Consider the following 26,039-nt stretch of genomic DNA (forward strand, 5'->3'; position numbering starts at 1 on the left):
TTGAGCCGTCCATTGAACAAGAGTGGTGTGAATCCCCTACACACACACACACACACACACACACACACACACACTTCATATTTGGTATCCTAATTCAACATTGTTCCTATTTGGCATTCTCAAGTCAATCCTATCTGTTACTTTAGTGAAAGTAAATAGACTTGAGATCAAAGGCAACAGGGAGTTTTAACTTTCAAGAGAGCAGGCTGCAGGACCCATACCCTTTCCCAGCCACCTCCTTGGAATGCCGGCCGAAACCGAGTGACTCGACATGCAGATCTTAACAACAGACAACACGCTCAAATCCAAAAGAGCTAAAAAGAAGCAACGCAGCCACAGCCTCGAGTAACCGTGCGGCAAGCAAGCAAGGCCAGACTGAGAAGCTGGATGGCCCAGCTGTTTAGCCGGTGTCCGTTACCATGTGGACACTAAAATGTTAGACTCTAACCGCTCGATGGTGGTAATAACACATCATAAGACCTGGAAATGGAAAAAGCCCATTAAATCATCAAGGAATGCCTCTGCAGCACCAAAAGCACTTCCCAGAGAATATGCCTTAAAACGTCCCTTGAGATGTACTCCGAAGACCAAGTCATTTTATCCATCTCCTGAAGAGCGCAATCCATCTATCTACAGTATCCGATTGCTGTTATGAAATTAAACTTTGGCCTCAAAAGCATCGTTCCATACCCAATGAGTCCACGGTACCAGGTTTTCATTAAGGACCAGTCATAATCCTTGGAGGAGGCAGGAAAGGTCATTTTATCCATTCCCCTACCTCCGGGCAGGTCTTGTGTGAAATGACACCAGCCTGGCTCTTATTATAAAAACTCCCAGAGCAGGAAGTTCGGTAACCCCTGTTGTAATAGTGCTTTCCCATGACACATAACCCTCATGTAGAAAGCGCTTTCTACAGTCTAGACAAAATCCCTCCAACCATAGTTTAAAAACGTGTTCCCACAGTAGCCGAGAACTATTTATCACCCCCAGTGCATCGTGTGTACCTGCAGGGAGTGACAATTTAATAGAGCAGCCTCTGTATTATAACTTCTGTAGCCTACTCCTGAGTTTAGCTAGGATTTTTCTACCCACGTTCACAACAAAAGGTGATATGGGCTTTTAGAATGCAAGGGTTGTTTTCCTTGTTGCTACTTATGGGCATTGGTTTTTATTTTGACTAGCTATGAAAATAACATTGAAAATATAATACCACTCTCCTGACTGAGACAGTTAATTCAGATATTAAACGTGATGCAAATCCATTTAATTTTTTTATTTCATATCTCATTTTCCTTTTATTGAAAGAATCATAAAGACATTTACTAAACCAATTAAGTGTGTAACATCTGGAATCTAAAAACCTACAAGTATTTTTTAAATCTTTTTGAAGTATAGTTGATTTATAATGTTGTGTTGATTTCTGTCGTACAGCAAAGTGATTCAGTTTTATATACATATATACATATTTTGGGACTTCCCTGGTGGCTCAGACTGTAAAGAATCTGCCTGCGATGCAGGAGAGGAAGATTTGACCCGTGGATTGGGAAGATCCCCTGGAGAAGGGCATGGCTACTCACTCCAGTATTCTTGCTGGGAGAATCCCATGGACAGAGGAGCCTGGAGGGCTACAGTCCATGGGGTCGCAAAGAGTCGGACACGACTGAGCAACTAACACACTTTATACATGTTTTACATTCTTTTCCATTACAGTTCATCACAGGATGTTGACTCTGCCCCCTGTGCTGCACAGGAGGACCTTGCTGTTTATCCATCCTGTACGACAGTCTGCATCCGCCACTCCCGACCCCCAGCTCCATCGCCCCACTGGCATCCTCCCCCTTGGCAAGCTCAAGTCTGTGTTTCTGAGTCTACAAAAATCTTCAAATATTGAATGTTCACCATACAGCATACTAATTGCGCATCACTTCCATTACTTAAAATAGATAAGAGGAGAGAATCTTTATTGGCAATCTGAGTTACTGTAAGTCATTGAAAGTAATCAAATAACATCTCTGCATATTACATCTTTAACTGTTCTTATCAAAATTGCAATGAAGCCTCAGTTCAGTTCAGTTCAGTTCAGTCGCTCAGTCGTGTCCGACTCTTTGCGACCCCATGAATCGCAGCACACCAGGCCTCCCTGTCCATCACCAACTCCCGGAGTTTACCCAAACTCATGTCCATTGAGTTGGTGATGCCATCCAACCTCTTATCTATTTTAAGTAATGGAAGTGACGCGCAATTACTGTTGTGTTGGGGGGAGGGGACTGTTTTCTTCAAGTTCGCAAGGATAGGAGTTTTCCAATGAACATTCGAATGTAAATTTTCTAATAAAATTGTCAAGCCAGACTTTCTTCATATATCATGATAAGAAAGTTTAGCCTTCTGAAAATTCTTGAAATAGAGATGCCTTAATTCAAAGTAGGCCTGAAATCTTACAAGTATTTAATGTTACGTCCATGACACAAGGCTCCTATAAGCCTATAGTCCTGCCTATGAGACTACTATTAGGATGCTGCTTGAGCTGCATGTAAAATTTTGGGAGAACTTCACTTTCAAGTCTCTGCCCCCAAAGAAAGACAGACCTTCCGTGGATTTCTGAACTCAGCCAGGGTTGTCGGGAAAACACTCACTTACCCGCACCATCGCCACCAGTTAACATTTTATTGAGTGCTTACCATGTGCTAAACACGCCACAGGTATCATATGATTTGATTTTCATAATCACCCTGTGAAGTAGGCACTGTCGTGATTTCCATTTTGCAGGTGAGGTTCACCAAGGTTAAGTACTCTGCCCAGGGTCACACAGCTGGGAAGTAGCACAGCCAGGACTAAAACCCCACCGATCATCTGCAAAGCCCCAGACTGGGCTGTGCACCAGGCTTGGCACAGGAATCTCTGTAAGATCACTTTTACTATCACTTCACGTTCCTGTGTCTAGCCAGGTGGGCAGCTCGGAATCATTGGAAACAGGAAGTACACAGAAAGGCAGATCAGACAGATCGGAAGTAAAAACGCTCTTTTCAAACACCTCTCTCAGCCTCATGACCCGTAAGAATGAGAGTGAAATTAACCCCCTTGGTTAGATTTGTTTTTCTTTGTTTAAAAACTGGAAGGCACTCAAACTACCTTACTACTTCTGATCTAATCATCATCTCATGGATCTTTAGGTCCCAGAGAAGAGGAAAGGAATGAGACCAGCCACCTACCCTCCTACCCGAGACAGGAACAGTAGCAGCAGCATTTAAACCTGCCAGAGCCACTACTGAGGACATTTCTAAACGGCCGCCCTTCCACCCCCACCTCCCAGAAGAGTGAATTAAGGTACAAGAAGAAATAAGACAATCAGAAAATCATTACAGGCATGCCATTTTCAATAAAAACAATCTCTCATTTTAATTAAAGATGTTGCCGCTTTTTGTTCAGCCATCCATCATTTCATGTAAGCTGTAAACAGGAAGAAATCCATTATAAAGAATTGTTCCTTTTGGAGGGTTCGGGGGAATATTGAAAAGTAAAGCTTCAGCATTTAGGTTAGATTAAAAAAAAGCACATAACCGCTATTAGATGTAATTAGTTCCTTTGTGACACAGGAAGTCATTATTTGACACAACTGGCAGTTTTAGATGATTTTAGAAAGTTTGTCTCTGTGGTGAGGGTGCTCATTGCTAAGAGCAAAGGGGTGAGGTTCAAAGCGCATTGGTTTGGATCATTGGAAACAGATAATCAGCAGATGATGGAGGGAAAAGTGTCCCCACCCCACCCCCTTCCTCATTTTTTTTTCCTTCTAGATCTCCTTGTCAAAGGATGATTGATACGTGCGGAACGGCCCTTGAGATGCCAGCCACTGCCTGAGGCACTTCCTATAATCAAAGCACACGCCCACCCAGAGCTAATTAGACCTTAGATTAGTGTCAACTGATTGATTTAAAGCAGCCTTCCTCCCATCTCCCTGCACCATGAGGAAGGGGTTGGTCTCCAACCAGGCTCTCTCAACAGACAGGCGAATTATTCATGGGAGCTCCAGGGAGGAAACTTAGAGATAATGAAATGCAGCTAAAACAGAACCAGAAGAACCTTTACAGAAGAAAAGCAAGAGGGAGGAGAGACAGAAAGAGAAACCCAGGGAGAGTAAAGGAGAATGAATCATGTTTCCGATCCCAATGAAACCTCTCGGTCCAATTTGTTGAGTTAAGTTAGAGAGAGTGTTTGTGATGTTTGAAAGAAAATTATTTGCAATTTAACCTAGGAGAGTTCTGAGTACATTTGGCTACAATTTAGATACTATTATTCAAAGTCTTTTCCCTTCATTTTTTTCCCCCTCTTCTTTATAAATATATGAGCCGGGAACACTCAAAGTTGTCCTAATGGATTAAGCAGAGACAAGGCTGCAAGGAGCAAATTAAAAATGAAATAGTTACAGCTGTTGGAACTGGCATCGGGCAGAGAAAGGTAAAAAAGATTTCTCTGCTCACAGGATAAAGGCGATTTCACAAAATGCCAGGCCCTTGCAGAGTTCAGACACAGGTGTGCTTACAAAAGGTTGCGAGGGATCCCCTGGCTTATTCACGATGACACAGCTAAAGGACTGCCTGCTCCACAGAGGAGTGCAAAGAGTTGCATTTCAGCTAAACAGGGAGCCAACTCCTGGTGGCTCAGAGGGTAAAGAATCTGCCTGCAGTGCAAGAGACGCAGGTTCAATCCCTGGGTCAGAAAGATCCCGTGGAGGAAGGAATGGCAACCCACTCCAGTACTCTTGCCCGAGAAATCCCACGGACAGAGGAGCCTGGAGGGCTACAGTCCATGGGGTCCCGAAGAGTGCAATGCGACAGAGTGACTAACATGCTTCCCGGAAGGGACCACCAGAAGAGGGGGAAGTCAGGGCCCGGTTTTACTCTCCTATTTTAGATTAAAGACTGTTTCCACTTGTTAAGTCCTGCTGCCACTTCTGTACTCAGAAACACAGAAATAATTCTGAGTACAAGAAGCACTGTAATGGCTGCAGAAACATATAAGAAAGATGGCACCTTCGTCCCTTGGGGTGGGCAGGGATTGCTTTCGGGACCACCTTGCCACCTCTCAGCCGCAGATAGCAAAGTCCAGGGGACGCTCAAGTCCATCATATAAAGTGGGTTAGTACTGTCGGCGCCCCCATCGCGGGTCCCAAATCTGCAGATACAGACACCTGACTGTTCTGGCTAATGGAACTCTAATAGCCTTCATGGAAGGACACCATCTTGCCTTCCAGATTGGGAGAGGGCTGGAGAAAAGGAAAAGGGGATGATGGGTGGTGGGGGGAGACACGTAGAAACTCAAAAGAGCAGCAGTGGCCAATTAATTGAACTGACATTCTAATTAGTCATCACTCCGGATATTTTTTTAAGTCATTACAGCTTTCATGGCTATGTGTAGCACCTCACTCATTTCCCACAAAACCCCTGGAAGGTAAAGTATGTGTCATCCATAAACACACTAGATATTTCTCCCATCACAGATGAAACGATTAAGACAAGTATTGTATTTCCTTCCCGCCCACCACACCCCTGCTTCAGATGGTAGGAAAACTCAGTGGACCAGTACCAGATCTGAAAACTCCCAGTTTCTCTTTACTAGCCTTGCCGATATGCCACACTTCCTTTCAGCCTTCTCCCTTAATGGCATTTCACATACACATTTATTTTCATTATTCTGTTCTGCGCATGCTCAGTCGTGTCTGACTCTTTGCAACCCCATAGGTTATAGCCAGCCAGTCTCCTCTGTCCCTTGGATTCTCCAGGCAAGAATCCTGAAGTGGGTTGCCATTTCCTCCTCCAGGGTCTCTTCCCAATCCAGGGATTGAACCCACATCTCTTGCACCTCCTGCACTGGCAGGTGGATTCTTTACTACTGTGCCACCTAGGAAGCATTATTTTCATTATTATTTTTAATTGAGATGGTCTATCTGCCAGCCTCCAGGTTCGTTTGTTTGTTATTTTGGCCATGCCACACAACATGCAGGATCTTATTTCCCCAACCAGGGATCCAATGCATACTCCGTGCATGGGAAGGCGAGGTCTTAACCACTGGGCCACCAGGGAAGTCTCGAAAGATAAGTCTAACAGCAAGCATTTTAAGATTTGAAGAGTTATCCTTCCTAGCTCCACGAGCTTCCCTGCTGGCTCAGTTGGTAAAGAATCCACCTGTAATGCAAGAGACCTGGGTTTGATCCCAGGGTTGGGAAGATTCCCTGGAGGAGGGAATGGCAACCCACTCCAGGATTCTTGCCTGGAGAATCCCATGGACAGAAGAGCCTGGCGGGCTACAGTCCAAGGGGTCGCAAAGAGCTGGACACGAGTGAGCAACTAAGCACAGCACACACAGCTCAATAAAGGAACCGGACCACAAGCCAGAAATCTAGGAAGCCCCTAGAGACGATTCTAGGGAATCCACACAAGGAAGTGTTGAACACTGGGTTAAACACAGGAGGGATAACATAGGCATTTATTGTATGGGAAAAGCTCTAAGGCCACTTCCAAATGATGTCCACCAAGGCTGCACAGATGCAGGGAAGCTGGCACTGAAACCTTAACACTGAACTCGAAAAACGTGTCATGAAAACTGACAGAAGTTTCTGGAGTCCAAAATGCAGTCGGGCCCCAGATCACTGGTGCAGATTGAAGTTATGTGCAGAGCGGAATGAAGCTGCTGTTTTATTTTTCTTGCATGTGGGTCCCAGCATCGTAATAACGGCTTTCAGGGGCTACTTAGGTTGAAATATGAAGCCACAAAGGCCAAGAGTAGGTAAAATCTGGACAATTCCATCCACGTCACCGTTTCCCCTGGCTTCCTCGTCTCCCCGCAGAGACGGGAATTCAGAGAACAGACCCGGAGAGCCAAGAGGGTTGAGGCTCACAGGAGAGTCCTCCAAATGCCGATTCGGCGAATTTTAACTTTTTCGGCTGTAAACCTTTCAATACCTCAAAATAAATCCTTCAATTTTATATGAGATTTCGGCCTCTGCAGCTGTGGATTTATGCAGTGTGCTGAGGCCGAGCCAAGAGAAGTGCACATAAACGATGTGACAGAGAGCGTAAGGATGTTATTCAGCTTCGCGCGACAGAGGTGAGCACTCAGGAACTTTCCAAATGTCATGTTCAGTCCCCCTCGTTAATTAGCTGCTAAAGCAGCCAATCTTCTGCCACGGATGTGTGTCTCCAGCTGCTGGCCCTCGGCTGGAAAGAGGCAGGAAGCTGTCCACTTCCTCACCCCTGGCCTAGATCTGAGACTCGCTGCAGGCCTGCCCGCCTGTGTGCCAAGTTATGTGCCTTGGTTACTAGCAGACAACGGAGCTCTGCAGTACACTACCCTTCAGGATCCAGCTAAAAACACTAAGAAATTGTAAGACATGTCAACCAGGCAAACAGCCAGTAGGTTTTGACAAGACCAGGAAAAAGACCATAATAGACCTATCACTAGAATTACTTGATTGGAGTACTTAAGAATGAATTAATTAGGGACTTCCCTGGCAGTCCGGCCGTTAAGACTTGGCCTTCCAATGCAGGGGGGTTCAGGTTTGATCCTTGGTTGGGGAGCTAACACCCCACATGCCTCACTGGACGAAAAACCAAAACATGAAACAGAAGCAATGTTAGAACAAATTCAATAAAGTCTTTAAAAATGGGCCACATTAAAAAAAAAAAAAGTCTTTAAAAAAGAATAAGTGAACTAGTATTTTCCAAGCATAATTGTGAATCGGCTCCGTGCTTTTAGTAGTCTTCTTATAAACATCTCAGTTAATCCTCACAATGATAGAACAAATACATGGTATCAGTTTTTATAGAAGAGGCTATGGATCTGAGATGTGAAATCCCTTACCTAGAAGTGCCCCAGGTACTGTATCCACTTGAGGAATACACCTGTCTCCTACATCCTCAACATTATATGAGCCACTCAAAGTAGAATGACAAGTCTCTCAAAAATAGCAACCTGTAAATAGGAAACAGGAGACTGTTCTTTAGCTAAAATTATTGGGAGAGACCCAAGTTGTTACTCTTGAAAACTGTGCCGGCTCTGTCGTCATAACTTCAGCTGTACAGGAGAAGATTAGAGCTTGTTAACGGTGGCTGAGATCATAATTTTTTAATGAAGTTTTCGTTTTTATCACAGCTGTACATGCATGAGTTCTACCTCTGGCCAAGATGGAAGTAAAAGGAACCCTATTTATCCTCTCACCTGAAACAGATTTTTTAAATTGGGACAAAAATCCCTGAGACAGTGGTTCTGAAGACACTGGACATCAGCCAACGAGGGACAATGAACCCTGAGAGGAGAGAATCCACAAGGTAAGTCCAACCGCCTCCCTCGCTGACTGCTGGGGGGGATTTAGGGAGACCAGGTGGAGCTTAGACATCTCCTTGAGTTGAGGAGATGGAAATGGTCGTCTGAAAAGGTCAAAGCAACTGGAGCTCGCAGGACAGAGTCAGTGGGAACAGAGAGGCACAGAGCTGAGAGCTCCAGAGACAGAACGTGTGCAGCGCATACGCTTAGAACACTCCCTGAGGCTGAGGAGAGAAACACCTGCAAGGAACACTGCTCACCTGGGTCCCACCAGCCGGAAGGAAAACCTCGTAGTTCACAAGTCATCAGGTTGAGTAAAAAGGGTGAAGTCAACCCTGAACTAAACGCTACTCTGGTCTTGCCTAAGCATGATCCCAAAGGATCAAACTATCTCCAAAACCTGCGTCTGAGAATATTTTTCTTGTATTATCTCATGGGTAATTTCTTTTTCTTACCATGTTACATTAGTTTCTGCTGTACAGCAAAGTGACTCAGTTATACATAAATATGCAATCCATTACCTCTTCTTTTCCATTATGGTTTATCACAGGATATAGTTCCCTGTGCTATACAGTAGGACTTTGCTGTTTATCCATCCTATACAACAGTCTGTGTCTACTAACTCCAAACTCTCACGCCATCCCTCCCTACCCCACCCAGCTTGGCAACCGCAAGTGTGTTCCCTGTATCCATGGGTCTGTTTCTGTCTCATAGACAGGTTCATTTGTATCCTATTTTAGATTCCAGGTATAAGTGATATCACATGGTATTGGATAACTTATTCTCCTCAGAATATCTCGGGATCATCAACAGTTTTCTGAGACTAAATCCACTGCCAGGATGTACCTGTCGAGAACTGGTCACCACAGGAGAGGTCCAGAAACCTCCTTACCCCGTGGTTTCCATGTACAGCATAACCATTATCCTTGGCACCCAGTTCTGTTTGTTCTTCTCCAGAAAGTAACCCCCTGCCTCCGGATAGGGGAGAAGTCGGAATAAGGTGATAGAAGGTCTGGAGCGTATTTTTATTTTTCACACCTTATCCTTCACTACCGTGCTCCCCGAGGCCTTCCTTGGGGTTGAGTACCTGAAATTTACTATGTTTCATTAGTATAAATGAACTTATTTAAAAAAACAAGTTTACTTGGCTGAGCTGGGTTGTAGTTCATAGTTGCAGCCTGTGGGATCTTTGATCTTTTAGTTTCAGCCTGCAGGACCTAGTTCCCTGACCAAGGGATGGAACCAAGGACCCCTACACTGTGAGCCCAGAGTCTTAGCCACCGGACCACCAAGGAAGTCTCTAAATTCACTTATTTTTAATTAATATCTTCATCCACAGGCATGTGATTTTCAAATCCCTACCAACTCAAGTCACTCACCAAACTAGTCATTCAAGTCTCATTATCTAACCTCTAACAATCCCTAATCATTTCCAGTCCACTGTGCTCTCTTTCCTACCTTTTTAACCTCAAACTTTCATTGAAATTATTTTACTGCCACACGAAGTATTTTAAAAGAAATACATCTATGTTGTATTACACTATTCAAACCACGTTCAAACAGTGTTTAGCCAGAAGTTCAAGTGAATTCTTCCTAAACTGCAAACTAACTGCATTCTGAAATTTGCTGGCCTAGGCTCACACGATTGTTTATCTGTTTATTATCTCATTCTACTGATCTGGAAGCTAAGACTTAAAATGATTAGATAAGTTTTTCAAGGTCACAAGATTATACTTACATCTCAGCGGTTTTATGAGTACTAAATAAGATAAATCACTTATCATAGTTATTATCTTATGATCAAGTAAAAAAAAAGTTTTCTCATGATGAAACACCTGGTACTTATTGATTCTGCAATTTCTGCATTCATTATAAGTAAGTCTGAAGGGAAACTGGAAAAGACAAAAAGATACTTGAAGGAAGAAGATGCACCATGCTCAACCAGGGAATAATGACATTTGTTTGATTTCTGTGTTTCTATTTTTTCTTTTTTAATATTTGTAAGCAGCTATGAAACCAAAATACATTGGGAGATCAATGATGAACCAGTCATTCTTTCAGTAGAGTAGGAATAATTTCTTCTAATGTGAGAAAAATAAGTATAAAACTTTCAGTCATTCTTTGGCCAAATATCTTCAGAATATCTTTAGAGTATCCTAATGCTGCATTTGGGTTTTCCAGGTGGCTCAGTGGTAAAGAATCTGTCTGCCAAGCAGGAGACAGGAGTTCGATCCCTGGGTTGGGAAAATCCCCTGGAGAAGGAAATGGCAACCCATTCCAATATTTTTGCCTGGAAAATACCATGAACAGGGGACCTGGTGTCCTGCAGTCCATGGGATCTCAAAGAATCAGATATAACTTAGCAACTAAACAACACCACAATAACAATGCTGTGTTTAACTATATTTTCATAAATCCCTTAATCAGTTATTTTTCTATCTTTTTTTTGTTGGTTGTGTTCTTGTTTGTTTCCAAGTAAATGGTAAAGTTTCTGCCTGAGGTCATCAAGGGAGGATTCACTAGTACCAGACTAGCCCTCCTACAACAAACAACTAGAAAACTGGGCAAAATGTGTGAAATGACAGTCTTCAGACACTGGGAAACACATGTTACAGAACTGTCATCCCTACAGAAAGAGAAACAAGTAAGGTGAGACTTGGGCTCATTCTGACTTTCTGCCTGGATGCAGTTTCTGAATTATGGTTTGGGGAGGGGGAAACGCAGGAACACAGTGGCCTCCTTGATCTGAAAAGACAGAGATCAGGGTTCAGAGGCTTTATTTTCTCAGGCTCCAAAATCACTATGGATGGTGACTGCAGCCATGAAATTAAAACATGCTTGCTCCTTGAAAGAAAAGCTATGACAAACCTAGACAGTGTGTTAAAAAGCAGAGACACCACTTTAACGACAAAGGTCCATATAATCAAAGCTATGGTTTTCCAGTAGCTGTGTATGGGTGTGAGAGTTTTACCATAAAGAAGGCTGAGTGCTGAAGAACTGTAGCTTTTGAATTTTGGTTCTGGAGAAGACTCTTGAGAACCCCTTGAAGTCCCTTGGAGCAAGGAGATCAAACTAGTCAATCCTAAAGGAAATCAATCTTGAATATTCATTGGAAGGACTGATGCTGAAGGCTCCAATACTTTGGCCATCTGATGCAAAGAGCCAACTCATTGGAAAAGACCCTGATGCTGGGAAAGATTGAAGACAGGAGGAGAAGGGGACAACAGAGGATGAGATGATTGGATGGCGTCACTGACTCATTGGACATGAGTTTGAGCCAACTCCAGGAGATAGTGAAGGACGGGGAAGCCTGGCATGCTGTGGTCCACGGGGTCACAAAGAATAGGACACAACTTAACCACTGAACAACAAAGCACAAACACGGTCATGCTAGAGAATCTTAACCACCAGCGCAGAATGCCAAAGGCCTCTGATTACTCTACTGCATTTATCGGTATCTTCTTTTCTAACAGACTCTGATTGCAAGTTACTGCTGTTTGCTGAAACCATTTGTTTCTACTCAACGTTAACTCTTCTCTGATTGCAGATGGAGAAAATACCCCAGAATATCTCTCTCTCTGCTGCAAGATCACTTAAGGATGGAGACCAAAAATCATTGTCATTATAACAGTAGGAGTCTGCAGAAAGTTTGGTATCAAATTACTTGAGACATCTGTTATAGGAAATGATGTGCTATTTTTGAAAATAGTATGTGAGGCTGCAGCCTGAGTGCTAATCAGTCTCAACATTTTCTTTAGCTATGAATTCCATTTAAAGGAAAGGTTTTTTTCTTAAGGCCATGGATCATTAACATTTCAATAAACCAAGCCTAGATCTGGCAACTTCAAGAAATTTTTCAGAGGGAAGGCACACAACCCAAGGGACTATCTTAATTAGCTGCATCAGCCCAATTAATTTGTGGTATATTTCAAGCTGAAACAAAGGCCCAGGAATGAGTCTTGCTGTCCCAACCTCGTCATAAAAGTTCTACGAAGCCTCTCCCTCCAGCATTGCAGGGAAGAAAGACAATGGATGGAGCTGAGCCTTCAGGGTCTTGGCAGCCAAGAAAGAAGCAGAGGGGAGGCTCTGCCAGAGCTCCTATCAGTGTGGAAAATCACACCGCAGCTAGCTGCAGCGAGGAATTCTTGAGAATGGAAGGAGCAGACAGTAAAACATCTGATAAAAGCAAAAATTTTAAATTGTCCTGAGGATGCGTTTTATCGTCTGAATCAACAGGTCTCTGAAACACAGAACCTCCTCGGGGATCTTCACTGGCTTCCCGATTGTTCTCAGCTCCTTTTCCCTCTGTAAGTCCTGAGCACTGATGGAGACGCTGGGTCCTGGGAGGGCCCTCCTGAAACACTGACCCAGCTGACTGGGACCCAAAAGCTTCTGTCCCATTTCCTCCAGCAGATTAGATCCCTTGGCTGTGGCCACCAGTTCGAATCAGGCCTGAGCTTGCTCTAGCCGATGCTCTAATTTGAATTGTTTCTACCGTGTTAAAAAAAATCAGTGTTATAGAGACTAGATGAAAACCCAGATGGCATGTTTAGAAGGATGCTGAGAAGAATAACTTCAGCCTCAACACCCATAAAAATCCCCGCAAGCCTATTTCTGATTCAGAAACTCCATCAGTGCAGGTATACTTCATGGGTCAAAGCAGAATATACTGCCATGCAAAGGGTATGTCAACGGATAATTAAATCATCATTAGTCATCAACCACTTATAGTGAACTTTCCTATTCTAAATGTTTCCATGGCAACAGAGGTCCTAAGGCTTTATACGTGAGAAGGTGAAAATATAAATCAATGCACCAACCAGTGGGAGAAAGACAAGCGGGAGTAAGGAAATGGGGAGGTGAAGCACTGAAGATCTGGGGAAGAGAAACTCATAAAGAAAACTAAATGGGGAACAAGCAATTGTCCAAGGTCCAGTTTGGGCTTCCCAGGTGGCGCTAGTGGAATGCAGGAGACATACAGACTGGGGTTCTTTGGGTCAGGAAGACTCCCTGGAGGAGGGCATGGCAACACACTCCAGTATTCTTGCCTGGAGAATCCCATGGACAGAGGAGCCTGGCGGGCTACAGTCTGTAGGGTGGCAAACAGTTGGACGTGCTGAAGTGACTTAGCACGCACACAAGGCCTAGCTTCCCTATTTTACAGTGATGTAAATTACCCTATCATACGGGACGGTCCCATTGCCAGTACTTCTAGAGCAGTGGTCCCCAAACTTTTAGGCACCAGGGACCACTTTCATGGAAGATAATTCTTCCACAGACTGGGTGGTTGGGATGGTTTCACAATGATTCAAGCACATTACATTTATTGTACACTTTATTTCTGTTATATCAACTCCAGCTCAGATCCTCAGGCACTAGATCTAGGGGGTTGGGGATCCCTGTTCTAGAGGAACAAAAGCCCAAAATGACCCTTCCCTTAACTATCAATACTTTCAGGAAATGACTGAGTAAAGTCCGTGAAGAGTCACAGTCCCCAGAGAACAGGAAAACACTCGGCTTTCGCCCATGGTGTCAGGCAGATACTGGATGATTACCAGCCCAGTGTTTAGAGAAAGTGTTCCCATTCGGGACGTCTGGATTGGGCTCGACACATCTCCTTGGTTTCATCTAGGAGTCTATGACAAACAATGAATGATCTATGGCAGAAGAGCCTCAGGGTGCAAAAAGTGATGTGTCATTTCAAAACCAATAAATGAGACAGCTCTACACCTGAACTGGGATGATTACAGAGGCTCAGTTTTACTCTCAATGAATTCCCAGTCTGGCAAGAATAATGTGGAAGAAGTAATTGAGAAATGCTCATGAAGAAGGATCAGCACCGATGAACTCATGCTTTCAAGCTATGGTGTTGGAGAAGACTCTTGAGAGTCCCTTGGACTGCAAGGAGATCCAACCGGTCCATCCTAAAGGAGATCAGTCCTGAATATTCATTGGAAGGATTGATGCTGAAGCTGAAACTCTAATACTTTGGCCACCTGATGCGAAGAGCCAACTCATTGGAAAAGACCCTTATGCTGGGAAAGATTGAAGGCAAGAGGAGAAGTGGATGACAGAGGATGAGATGGTTGGATGGCATCACCGACTCAATGGACATGAGTTAGAGCAAGCTCTGGAAGATAGTGGACAGGGAAGCCTGGCGTGCTGCAGTCCGTGGGGTTGTAGAGAGTCAGAAACAACTTAGCAACTGAATAACAACAAGGACAGAATGCTAGATGAATCTGGAAGAGCATCCCACACCTACCCAGGGAAGGTTTCCTAGGGCAGGTTACATCTGAGCGAAGGCTTGGAAGAGAAGGGGTTGGGCAGATCCTGGGGAAAGGGGATTCCGTGCAGCGGGGGCAACAGTAGAGTGCAGGCGAGGCAAGGGTGGCCGAGCAGAGAGTCTGCGGTGCGGAGAGGGTGAGACGGGCAGGGATGAAGGCCAGAGATGCAGCAGCTCCGAGGGTCCTCCTTACACGCCATACTAAGGAATTCACGGAGACAGGCATCCATGCTGATGGGTGTGCCTGCTAAGTTGCTTCAGTCATGTCCGACTCCTTGTGACCCCAGGGACTGTAGCCCTACAGGCTCCTCTGTCCATGGGGTTCTCCAGACAAGAATACTGGAGTGGGTTGCCATTTCCTACTCCAGGGGACCTTCCTGACCCAGGCACTGAACTCAGGTCTCCTTCATTGCAGGCAGGTTCTTTAGCACTGAGCCACCTGGGAAGTATTTGTATGTGTATATCCCTCACCTTATTCCAGAAAGGATTTAAAGCGGCTGTTGCTCAAAACTTTGGGTTATATTATCGATGCAATTGAGTGTAATTGAAGGATTTTAAGCCAGGAATGACATGCTCAGGCATGCATTTAAGAAAGAGTACTCAGGCAATACAGAAAACAAATTGAAAAAGGTACAGGAAAAGGGGTGGGACTTCAGGCAGTTAAGGAACAATAGAGGCAATTATGATAATCCATGGGGAAAAAAAATAACTAAGGTCTCAAGAAACGCAGTGGCACCAGAATGGAGAGGACTGGATAGTTTTGAGATGTACTTAAGGTTGGGCAGAATAATTTCTAAGCTCATGGGCCTATTGATGCTTAACACTCTGGGACCAAACTGGGCAGAAAGAAATTGCTCAGGAAATATGTCTTGATAAGGAATATGAGTCAGGGAAACAAGTTATCGAGACAATTTGTCTGATACGAGAAAGCACTGAAGGTGTAGAAATAGACAGTTCCAAGTACTTTGAGTTTACTTTGAATTTCCATTGGAACCATCTTCCCAGTTTCTTTTAAGCAGAGCCTTATTTCTTTCAAAAGACAAATGTCTGGTGTTGCCCAAATCTCCTCACTGCGCTGGAAACGACTTTTTTGGTGCATTTTTCAAAGTTGCTGCTGTTGCTAGCAACCCCTCAAGGTAAAAAAATATATCTCACTGTCATGTCTAGTTTCCAGCAAGCAGAAACTGGGGGAGGTGATTTTTTTTTTTTTTTTTTTTTGCTATAAGAAAAAACTTCTTCCCAGTGAAAGCAAACACTTCACACAAAAAGTTAACAACCCAACAACTTAAATTATACATTGTGAGTGAAAATGCCCAGCATAGAACCTGGAATATAGTTCTCAGTCAGTATTTGTTGGAACTGAAATCACTTTTTAAGAAGAATCTTAAAAATGAGCAATTGAAAGAACTGATGAATACCAAATATCCTAAAGTTCTCTATAATTTTGGGTTGGCTAAAAAGTTCATTTGAGTTTTCCCACAGGATGTTATGGAAAAACCTGAAGGAACTTCTTAACTAACTCAATAGAATGTGGCCTATGGGGAAATAAAAATGACTCACAATCAAAAGAAGAAAAAAATAAATAACAGATTCAAAGAAAATAGAGTTTTAAATAAATACACAGTGTTAATATTTGTTGTAGATACACTGACAGTAACAGTTGGGAGAAAGGTAACATCACTGGTCATCTGTATTTCAGTCACCTGGTTTTCTCTCTTCTGAATCAATATATCAAAGACACATCTTGTTGAATTTAGAAGTCATTCATTTATTTAATTTTGGATTCATTCAGATGACAAACATTCCTGAGTGTGACTGTCACCCAGCTTCTGGGGTCAGTGCCGGGGAACCCGCGGCAGGTCCCCGCCACCAGGTCATGTCTCTCTTCCAGTTTCCAATGACATGTTCCTCATTTGAATTTCAGATTTCACCCGAACGGCCTTTGTTAAACTGTATTTATGTATTATCTGCTGTGCCGGATCTTAGTTACACACGTGGGGTTCGATCTTCGTTGCAGCATGCAGGAGCCAGTTCCCTGACCCGAGATCGAATCTGCACTGGGAGCTCCGAGTCCGAGCCACTGGACCACCCAGGGAGTCTCCAGAGTGGCCGTCAGTATCCACATCTCCGCCATCCTTTTGTTCGTCATGACGTACATATCCTCCGAGACAGCAGAGGCTGCCTCTATGCCGCTCCTCTTTTCTCCCTGAGTTCTCACCAGAATGGTCTTTAGCAGGCTTAATCAACTCATACTGCCACCAAATGAAATGCCCCATGAATGTCATTATTTCAAGAATCAGGAGCAGCTTAAATTATAAACATGTACACAAAGGAACTAAGACTTCATGACTTATTTGCATGTCACCGTTTCAGACAGAACTGCTGCTGTCTGCTCTCTTGGTGAGTGTAATACCTCACACTTCTCTACTTTGGGTTCATTTCACTCTGGATTCAATTCTGGGATGTCTCACCTAAAGGGATCATGATTGTGTGGACAGCTGGTTTTTCTCTACCTGTAAGAAGAGGGACGACTACATCGATAGAAGTATTTTCATTTTTTATAAAAGTACGAGAACCTATTGGATAGCACGGGGAATGCTCCTCTCAGTGCTCTGCGTTGACATGGGAAGAAAAACCAAAAAAGAAGGGATATGTGTATACACACGGCTAATTCACTTTTCTGTGCAGCAGAAAATAACACAACACTGTAGAGCAACTGTGTGTGTGTGTGTGTCACCGAGTCATGTCCACCTGATTGCAATCCCATGGACTGTAGCCCACCCGGGTACTCTGTCCAGGCAAGAATACTGGAGCAGGTTGCCATTTCCTACTCCAGCAGACTTTTCCTGACCCAGGACTGAACACACATCTCTTGCATCTCCTGCAGTGGCAAGAGAATTCTTTTATCACTGAGCCACCTGGGAAGCCCAAAACAATTGTACTCCAGTAAAAATTCTTTTAAAAAATATTAATAAGGTTTGAGTTGTCTTCATAGAAGAAGAATCTTCTGAAGCAGAAAATACACTAAAAACAAGACCATGCCCAAATCATCGGGAGAAGCTAAGTGAAAGGAGAATGGGGCTGAGTCCCTGGGAATAATTCAGAGAACACGTGTAATGAACAAGACACCTGGAACCCAGTCCCGCTCCCTCCGCCAGGTAACTGCTCTGCCTAAGTAAGTCCCTTAACCGCCCGAGTTTCTATTCCCTCTTCTATTAAAAAAAAAAAGGATTAGATTAGATGGCTTTTAAACTATTTTTTTCCTAGTTCTAAAAATTCTACAGTTCTTAATACCTGCAGACTTTCTTTCACATACTCTGACTCCTAGAAACCCCACCTTCTTTTAATAAATTCTATTTACTTGCAGGTGGTTGGACTATTAAGAAAAGCAAATTGTTTAAATAATGTCTGACTTTTTGACTGGCTTGACTCTCCTAACGGGCCATATATATAATTTTTTTTTTTCCGGGTAGTGATTTTTCAGGTACATCAATCAAGTAGCCAGTATTTATTGCGTGGAGCTAATTAACTTTCAAAATGACATTTTCATTTGTAACGCGGGGTTGAGATTTGAACTCAGATCTCATCAATGGAAAGCAGCTGCACTAATAACCCAAGCCCCCTAATTCTGCCAGCTTACCCTCACCATAAATGTGTGATTAATCGCAGGTTTAAGGGAGTTCTCAGTTACTGTGAAAACAAATCATTACCAGAAACTGGCATTCCCAATTTATTTTATTTATTTTATTTTTATTTTTATGACTTAGACCCCATTCTCCATATTTTCCATATGTTTGGGGTCCTTTTCATCCATTCAGCACCTCACAGAGAGCTCAGCTCACCCCTATCTCCTATTGGGTCATGATGAACAAGAGAATTTTGTTGTTTTCACTTTTCTGTTTCCAAGGTGGTAGAAACATGAGTACTCTCGAAGAAGAGGTGAGCGCTCCGCGTGGGACAGGGTGAAGGCAAAGATGAATGAGGTACTCCTCATGTCAGGCCCATGCAGCGAGCATACTTCCCTCCCCTGTGAGATCCAGGGACGTGCCCACTGGGCAGCCAGAGAGCCGGCAGAGGGCTCTGAGAGAGGCTTAAGTGCGTGCTCAGTCACTTCAGCTGTGTCCGACTCTGCGACCCCACAGACTGCAGCCCGCCGGGCTCCTCTGTCCATGGGGTTTCCCAGGCAATAATACTGGAATGGGTTGCCATGCCCTCCTCCAGGGGATCTTCCTGACCCAAGGATCGAACCCACGTCTCTTGTGTCTCCTGCACTGGCAGGTGGATTCTTTATCACTGGGAAGCCCCTGAGAGTGGCTCATCCGTATCTTTTCCCCTATAATAGGAGAAAGTTATACAAGGAAATCTAAACAGTTTAACCTCTTGGCTCTTGTTTGTTGAGAGTAATGAGGGTAACTTGACCAAGTCTGGAGAGCATTTGAAGGATATTGTGATTAAATTTACTTTGGGGACACCCAGCTGCACGTCAAGACATGGAGTCCAAAGCAGTGACAACTGCCACAAGAATCAAATGGAAAGAGACACACCCTCCGAAGATGCCAGGGACGAAGAAAGCATTATGTGCCGATAAATATGAGCCTGAATCTGCAGTCACTGGGGGCAGCCTCTGTTAGTGGCCCCAGATGTTCCATTGAGCTGCCTCTCAAATCTGTGCCCTCAGGTAGAACAGCATTTCCAGTTGAGTACCAGCGTGAATTAACTTATTTGACAACAGTTAACAAGACTCTCCAGCAAGATCAGGTAGGCTGACTAGTGAGTGTGTGTGTGTGTGTGTGTATGTGTGTGTGTGTAACTTACACCTCACACTCCAAGATCTTCAAGGCCATTTAACTTCGTCAGGACATTTTGGTGAGTATCCATACAAATCGCCTCCATTCCGCATCTTGTGAGAGAGACGGACTCCTCTCCTAAGGTCGGTGGGAGTTGTAAAGGAATGGATGTTCGAAAGGAAGTCCCTGCTCTTACTGAACCACATTACATCTACATCTCACATGAGGGTTCTCTTTTCCCACTTGCCTCGCCTTTCCCCAGACAGTGTCATCCAAAGCTGGTTCTGCAGAATCAACAAGATGGATTGATTGCAAAATTAAGTTTGAGGTTAAACAGGTTGGAAGTTAAACAATGAAACAAGATCGTTTCATTGCCAGATATCACAGTGACCAACGGAGCAGGTGCCTGCGTGAACATTCCACTGGCTGATCCCACGTCGGGACGCCTCTCACCGGCTCATCCCACGTCGGGACGCCTCTCACCGGCTCATCCCACGTCGGGACGCCTCTCACCGGCTCATCCCACGTCGGGGCGCCTCTCGCCGGCTCATCCCACGTCGGGACGCCTCTCGCCGGCTCATCCCACGTCGGGGCGCCTCTCGCCGGCTCATCCCACGTCGGGGCGCCTCTCACCGGCTGTCTCTCTGTTTTGTGCTGCAGCCACTCCTGTTTCTCACTTCCTGCTCCTCTGGGTCTAGCCTCAATTTCCTCCTCCTCCTGTGGATATGTTTCTTATGCAAAATAATGCAGCCCTTCAAGCCCGACCCCTGCTTCAGAGGCTCTGGTCCACCTTAGCCTGTCCTCAAACTCATCTAGGATGTTCTAGGAAATAAAATTGGTTTATTTGCTCATTTACAGATGTGAGAGTTGGACCATAAAGAAGGCTGAGCACCAAAAAAATTGATGCTTTCAAACTGTGCGGCTGGAGAAGACTCTTAAGAGTCCCTTGAATTGCAAGGAGATCAAACCAGTCCATCCTAAAGGGGATCAACTCTGAATATTCATTGGAAGGACTGAAGCTGAAACTCCAATACTTTGGTCACCTGATGGGAAGAGCTGACTCACTGGAAAAAACCCTGATACTGGGAAAGAGTGAAGGCAGGAGGAGAAGGGGACGACAGAGGATGAGATGGTTGGATGGCATCACTAACTCGGGAGATAGTGAAGGACAAGGAAGCCTGGAGTGCTGCAGTCCATGGGGTCAGCAAAGAGTCAGACACGACCGAGTGACTGAGCAACAACTACTAATCCTTAGACATATCGCTCTTCCCCACCAACCTCTGCAAGTAAATAAGACAGGAAGTGTCATCTCCCCATATGAATTCTACGAGCGTCTTCGGGAAGCAGAATTATCCCCAGCTAGGGTACTGTGTTTTAATTTCTTTCTTTAAATTTACTCCATTTTACTTATAATTGCATTTCAACCTAATACTCTTGTGTCAGTACACTCGTTCATCATATCAAAAACAGTATTTCCAAGTCTGGCTAACAAAGCGTGCTTTTAAGACTTTCGGAAGGCAACTTTCAAGATGATTAAATTTGTCTTCGTTTATTCTTTTTTAATATTTACTTTATTTTGGCATATATTTGATTTACAGAGTTGTGTTAGTTTCAGGTGTACAGTAAAATGACTCAGTTATACCTACGAATATATGCGTTCTTTTTCAGATTCTTTTCCCATGTAGGCTATTACAGAATATTGAATACAATTTCCTGTGCTATATATGTTTCATATATATATATATATGATATATATATGTATCATCACTGCTGATGGTGACTGCAGCCATGAAATTAAAAGACGCTTACTCCTTGGAAGGAAGGTTATGGCCAACCTAGATAGCATATTTAAAAGCAGAGACATTACTTTGCCAACAAAGATCCGTCTAGGCAAGGCTATGGTTTTTCCAGTGGTCATGTATGGATGTGAGAGTTGGACGGTGAAGAAAGCTGAGCGCCGCAGAATTGATGCTTTTGAACTGTGGTGTTGGAGAAGACTCTTGAGAGTCCCTTGGACTGCAAGGAGATCCAATCAATCCATCCTAAAAGAGATCAATCCTGGGTGTTCATTGGAAGGTCTGATGTTGAAGCTGAAACTCGAATACTTTGGCCACCTCATGCGAAGGGTTGACTCATTGGAAAAGACCCTAATGCTGGGTAGGATTGGGGGCGGGAGGAGAAGGGGACGACAGAGGATGAGATGGTTGGATGGCATCACCGACTCGATGGACATGGGTTTGGGTGGACTCCGGGAGTTGGTGATGGACAGGGAGGCCTGGTGTGCTGCAATTCATGGGGTTGCAAAGAGTCGGACACGACTGAGCGACTGAACTGAACTGATATATGTTTCATTTCTAATAGTATATTCTGTTTGCCACCTACCAAAACTCTCATGAGCTCTCACATTTCTGCGTTCTCTCTTTCACATACACACCCATACACACATACCACTCTTCACATATCCTCTTTTAAATCCACACAGCAGTAAACACGGAAACAAATGAAGTAGCCAGTTAATCTTTACTCTTCCCTGAGACATGGGAAAAAAACACGAAAGAGGAAAAAGAGGAAAGTCAAAGAAAGCAAGACACAGGAGGACAGAAAGCAGAAGTAGTAAGGAGGAGAAAGAAAAGGAAAAGTGAAGTAGGTAGTGTGGCATTGGCACGTGTGATCACAGAGGCTCAAGGAAGTGGAGGATGTATGAAATCAGAGGGAGGATTCCTGTCCTGTGAGCTGTGTTTCCTGCCTTTCAGTGATCATGGGGATAAAACACTGGCACACACACTCACACACACGCATACACAGTGAACCTGTATGCTTAGAGACATCACACAGACTCACACATGTGGGTCTTCCTTTTGGGTGGGAAAGTGGGAAAGTGTTACCTGTGCAGTCGTGTCCAACTCTTTGTGACCCCATGGACTGCAGCCTGCCAGGCTCCTCTGTCTATGAGGTTCTCCAGGCAAGAATACTGGAGTGGGTTGCCTTTCCCTTCTCTAAGAGATCTTCCTGACCCAGGGACTGAATCCCAGTCTCCCGCATTGCAGGCAGATTCTTTACCGTCTGATCCACCAGGGAACCCCCATTGGATGGGAGCCGCCCCCTCCACTTTCCTCCTGCAAAAGATGGCAGGCGGAGGAGAGTAACCTTATCAGGATTAAAAAAAAAAAAAAAAAAATAGGACTTTCCTGGTGGTCCAGTGGTGAAAAATCCACCTTCCAACGCAGGGGCCGCGAGTTCAGTCTCTGGTACAACACACTCCCGCCTGTCCCAACTAAGACTTGATGCTGCCAGAGACAAATATTTAAAAAACATACAGCCCACCAATAACTGACCTTTCTTTTCGACATGATTTCCCAGTATATGAAGGCTTTGTAAGAGGTGTGGTGGACTCTATGCACTAGTAAAGAAGAGCTTCACTTTTATGCTCTTCCTCTCCTGGTGCCATGCGGACCGCACACAGGGCCTGCTCAGAGGAGATTTCGAACCCAAAGATCAAGGCCCGCTGGTCCAGGCTGCTCCCCAGCAGGTCTTTCCCTGTAACATTTCCAGCCTCGAAGCCACCCTTCTGAGGTTTAGCAAAGTAGCCAAAGCCGAGGGTGTTAATACAAACTCAACCTCAGGCCCTCCTGGTGACTGCAGAGCTCTCACGTGGTCCTTCCACCCTGAGTCACCACCACCCATGAGACCATGGCTTTGGAGAGGGTCATGCCCACAGACACGTCCTTCTCTGTGTGTGACCGGTCTCTGCCAACCTTGTGGTGAGACCTTGGATGCCAAATGTAAGCAATTACAGGAGTCCCCATCCTGTGGCTGAAGGCATCTGCTTGTGGGAGTGAATTCCCTGGATGCTGTTAGAGCTCGGGATAAAGACCACTGGGCTCCCCAGGACATCTGGAACAGAGTCCTGGAGCTGGCACTCACCCAGGGGAGTGGTACCCTCCCCTCCTGCCAGTATCTACAACTGCCTCTTTCACACGAAGGTCGCTGAAACCATTAGTCACCACGAAGAGGCTTCTGGGCCACCCACTATCCATCATTTCTTTAATTGACTGGATACCAGGGCTTCCAGGGAAACAGAGACAAAAAAAAACATGACTGAGTAGAAATTAAAAAAAAAAAAAAAATTGACAAATGGCTTGAAAACTGCTCCCAAATTAGACAGCAACCTTTTTCAAGTTCATCCTGAAAATTCTGAAGTATCTATCATGTCCATTTTCTCTTTTCCAATTCCACAGTCCTTCCTTTCATCATCTCCCACTTGGATTCCTATAAAACATTTGCCAGTGTTTTACTTTCCTCTAATATCTTTGTCTTCCAAATTATCCAGCAATATTTTTTAAAAAATTATTTTATATTGGAGTCAGGATGATTAACAATTCTGTATTAGATTCAGGTGTATAGCAAAGTGGTTCAGTTAAACATACAGATGTATCTCAAACTCTTCGGGATTTAGGTTGTTAACATAGTGTTGAGCCGAGTTCCCTGTGCTCTACAATAGGTCCTTACGGCTGTCCAGCTGTCTTTGTGAAAGGAAACATCTCATGATGCTTCTTGTCTTCAGTGGCACTCTCTTCTCTACAGCGTAACATGCAAAATGTTTACATTTCCCCACCCATACTGTGTACGTCCATGACGATAATCCACAGTATGTGCCATTACGCCTTCTGGAATGTTACTACACTTCTTGTATTGGCTAATCCTTCGAAGGCTGACCCACCTGATCATCTGCTCTGTAGAGCTTTCCAAAGCCTTTCAGATGGAGCTCCTTCTCCCTCTATTCTGGTCTTACCTTTCTTTACACTTACCTCTTTTATAATATGTGTCCTGTTGTACACTATTGGTACCTTAAGTCAACAGTGTGGCTCCTGTGATATAAAATACTCTCCAGGAGAACACAGACCACATTTTTAGGTCTTAGTATAAGACATGACACATAGATGATGTTCAACAAATATCTGATAAACATCTGATAAGAAATGAAGAAATAAATGAACAAATGACTCGTTCAGCATCACTAATGGAGTACATGTTGCACAGATAATGTAAAACAGCGGCTAATCCGCACACAGTTCTGTGCATGCACATACATATGTAGCATTGTACAATCCATATAAATGCACATAAAATCCAATACTGTGAGTATACACGTCACACGTAACGTGCATTTTTTTCTTTTACTGAAAACTATGTCCTAAAGATTGTATTGAGTCAGGTTTTCCTGTATTTATTTGTCCATTTGTGCTTTCTTTTTGCTTTTCTAATTACTACCTTCAATCCCAAAGATCAGATACATCCCATTTTTTAGCTGTCTTCCTTGGCTGAAAGATGTGTTGTTGTTGTTGTTGTTTAGTGGCTCTGTTGTGTCCAGTTCTTTGCAGCCCCATGGACTGTAGCCCACCAGGCTCCTCTGTCCATAGGCTTTTGCAGGGAAAAATACTGGAGTGGGTTGCCATTTCCTTCTCCAGGGGATCTTCCCAACCCAGGGATTGAACTCACATCTCCTGCACTGGCAGGAGGATTCTTTACCACTGAGCCACCAGGGAGGCCCTAAAATACTGTGCTAGGAACTCTGAATCTTTCTAAACTTCAAAAGAGGCTAATTAACGTTCTTCTTTCTCAAGGCGATGTTGAACTTAAACCATCCCAGTGATACTACTTCTTATTAGAACTATTTCATTAAAATGATTTCTAGAAATGTAATACCTTCTAACTTCCTTCCTCACATCCCTTTTCCCTGCGACTGCATTTCTTTTGAAAGGACAACATTAAAAATCAGAATACATAAGTGAAGGAATGTTGTTAAATGTTCCTTTTAATCTGAGAGCTGCAGTAGTGTATAGGTCAGTAAATTAAAGAAAGATTCTGTATGAGATGCTGTACATATTCCAATGTTTTCCAAAAGGATACTTAAACATTCACAAAGGGAATTCTAGAAAACCAAAAGATTTCTCCCTCCAAAAATTGTGGGAGCCCTCTGAATTAAAGCTTCCGACCTCTGAGTACCAGGCTGCCCTTGATTAAAAACAAATGGAACATGAGCTATGGAGCGTAAGCCTACCTGATTTATGGCTTGGAAAATTAAGTTACTATTACTTATGGGGCTTGGAAGCCAAGGCCCAATGCAAGAGCTAATTGAGAGTGGAGAAGGGGTATATGCCGAAATTGGGAAAATATATTTTAGAGAATGGCTGAGTGAAGACATCAGGGTATGTAATTAAATGGCCTTAAAAAAAAGTCACACTCCCAACAAGCTCTTATATCAAACAATTGGAATGTGTTGGTTTTATTAACTGGTCTTCTGCCATTAGCTCCATCAGACTGGGTGCTCCTGAGTGAACTTCACCGCTGACTGACTCTAGTAAACATATTAAAACCTTCATTACCAGCTGTCTTATAATGCAGGATTCGTTTAGGAGAGAATTTTGTGATAGTTCTCCAACAATTAAATACTGTTTAAAATATACGCAATTACTAGATTTTGGTTAGCTTGTACAGATTTCTACTTCTACGTTTTCTGTAGTCATAAAAGTGTATGTTGATGGGTTTTCTGACTCATCAAGTGAATTCCCAATAAATCCTAGGAAGGAATTTTATTTTCATAAGAGTTAGGGACCAGGAAGTCCTTGTTGTGAAAGGTCAAATGCTGGAAG

General features: G+C 43.9%; 1 long non-coding RNA gene across 7 annotated transcripts in view; it reads right to left on the reverse strand.

The window, feature by feature from the left end:
- LOC145543545 (uncharacterized) overlaps positions 1–26,039 on the reverse strand; it is a 448,599-nt gene that overhangs the window by 297,996 nt on the left and 124,564 nt on the right. The gene's annotated exons all lie outside the window — the stretch shown is intronic.

This window comes from Giraffa tippelskirchi, chromosome 3 (genome assembly GCF_054371585.1).
Source record: "Giraffa tippelskirchi isolate mGirTip1 chromosome 3, T2T-mGirTip1v1.2.pri, whole genome shotgun sequence".
In the NCBI taxonomy this organism is placed as follows: domain Eukaryota; kingdom Metazoa; phylum Chordata; class Mammalia; order Artiodactyla; family Giraffidae; genus Giraffa; species Giraffa tippelskirchi.